Source organism: Chelonia mydas, chromosome 2 (assembly GCF_015237465.2).
Source record: "Chelonia mydas isolate rCheMyd1 chromosome 2, rCheMyd1.pri.v2, whole genome shotgun sequence".
NCBI lineage: Eukaryota > Metazoa > Chordata > Testudines > Cheloniidae > Chelonia > Chelonia mydas.
The window spans coordinates 102,354,360-102,356,772 of NC_057850.1; positions in this window are offsets into that span (position 1 = coordinate 102,354,360).

Genomic DNA, 2,413 nt, shown 5'->3' on the forward strand with positions numbered 1-2,413 from the left:
ATAGGACCCTGGGCCAGGACCTCAGGGAGAAGGAGAGGTCAAGTCTTGTTACAGCTCCCCTAACCACCAATCTAGCCACTAGACTCCCTGGCCACTGAGGGCCCTATCACTGTTGGTGGGGTTAGGTGTAGCATTAGAAGGTATGCAGGACTGTTTGCCCACTTTTGCATCATTCCTTCATGCGGTAACAATTGTGTAAAGGCTAGCAAATGTGACAACTGAAGCCCACATCATTGTTCTGCAGATGTCCATCATAGGGGCACTTCCCACACATGCTGTGGGTGCTGGCTGTATTCTGGGTGAATGGGCACACACAGTATCTCTGGGGGGCATAACACCCTTAACCTCATAGCACATGACCATACAACTGGAGAACCATTTGGAAAGCTGGTGCACTGTGACAGACTGCCCTATCATTCATTCTGTATAGGAGATGAACAATTGGGAAGAAACCCCAAAGTGCTTTATTCTACCAGGTAAAAAGCCAGAGCTTGGTGAACATCCACAGGATGGAGCTTTTGATCAGAGAGCATGCATCTTTGGAAAGAGGTTAAGTTAATTATATTGGCTGATTAAGATGGAAATCAAATACTATTTTGGTGAGAAACCGGCTGTGGCTTAACTCCCACCAGTGACCACTACTCCCAGATACACTGTATTGTTTATGTTTCAGAGTAACAGCCGTGTTAGTCTGTATTCGTAAAAAGAAAAGGAGTACTTGTGGCACCTTAGAGACTAACCAGTTTATTTGAGCATGAGCTTTCGTGAGCTACAGCTCACTTCATCGGATGCATAGCATATCGTGGAAACTGCAGAAGACATTATATACACACAGAGACCATGAAACAAAACTTCCTCCCACCTCACTCCCCCGCTGGCAACAGCTTATCTAAAGTGATCCTCATATTTTACAGACAGAGGCCTGAGGAAGGATAATCTAGGTGTCAGGATACTCAGATAGGGATGTGGGAGATCAGGGTTCAATTCCCTGCTCCACTGCACTTAGGTACCTAAATATCTTTGACAATTGGGTCTAATTCCCATTGATTTCTATGTGGGAGCCAGGCACCTAAATACCTTTGAGGATCTATGGCTAGATGCACAAAGGTAGATTGATCTGAGGTGTCAACTGCTGCTTTCCAGAGCTTCAGTACCAGTTCCCCATCGCTCCCTACCCTCTTGCTAGCTGTCCCCATTTTCCCACATCCCACAGAAGGAGAGCCAAACAGACCTACTACAGTGGAGGGGTGGGGTGTGTGTGTGTGTGTGGCAGGCAGAGTTGCCCTTCACCTACTCCTAGCTGCATAAACAAAGGAAAGTAATTGCCCCACTACCTCAGGTGCACTTGCTCCTCCACACTGCCTCCTACCCTTACCCCCATGTCAGAGTTGAGGACTTCAAGGGGTGCTGGCCCCCTGGAGAGTCAAGTGTTAGGGAAGCTGATGAGCCGGTTGAAATCAAAGCATGCAATGGCTATACATGGAAGAGGCATTCAGTATTGAAAGAGACAACATAGTGTAAACTGAAGATATCTGTAAGTGGGTAGTTAGAAAAGGAACACAAAAGCATGACCAGATTCAATATACAGGAAGGGTGGATGCCAAACTAATTTAGGTAAACCAACATCACAAAGAAGGCTGAGTTTTCCTATATGTAGGGGTAGGCTGTGCCCTGGCCCAGTGAGATAGGGGACAGAGAACACAGGTGGTGCATCCATGATTCTGCTGAGCAGGTGTCCTTGCATTCCCCAAAGCACAAAGACATGGTGAGGCTAGCAATAAAAATTACCCAGAGTTGTCCCTCCCTTCCCTTTTGGGAGGGGCTAGGTACAGCTATACTTTCCATTTAGTTTGGTGTGAAGGGAAAGGCTCCATTAGCCTAATGAGTTGTGGAAATGCATCTATGGGTGACTTTTGATCTAAATATTCTTACTGGAGATTATACATAAGGAAGAAGGAACACAGCTTGACGTTTCAGTTCCTGGGGTGCGTTTCAAGGATAACTGCTAGGAAAAAAAAATCCTATTTGAAAATTTGATCTGAAAGTCAATGTTACCATATTTGTACCTCACACATTTTATGTATACAATTCACCTTCCATACCAGAACTGCACTTTAACCCAGCCATATGGTTGGGATAGGACCTCTGCTTTGTATCATCTGAAAGACAGGACCTTCAATGAGACAGTGGGGCATTATCAGCTCAGAGAGAGGCATATCACCTACTATATCACATGCAGTGTTTAAGTTCTCCAATCCACATACCAACAAGGTCTAACCATCTTAACTTCGGAGAGTCGATGTGATTACAGTTCAAAGCCTTAATAGGTGGAAAATTCATAGAAATGTACACGACATAGGCAATTTTTAAGCCTCATTTGATCACAAATCACAACCACTTAGAAAAAGCCATA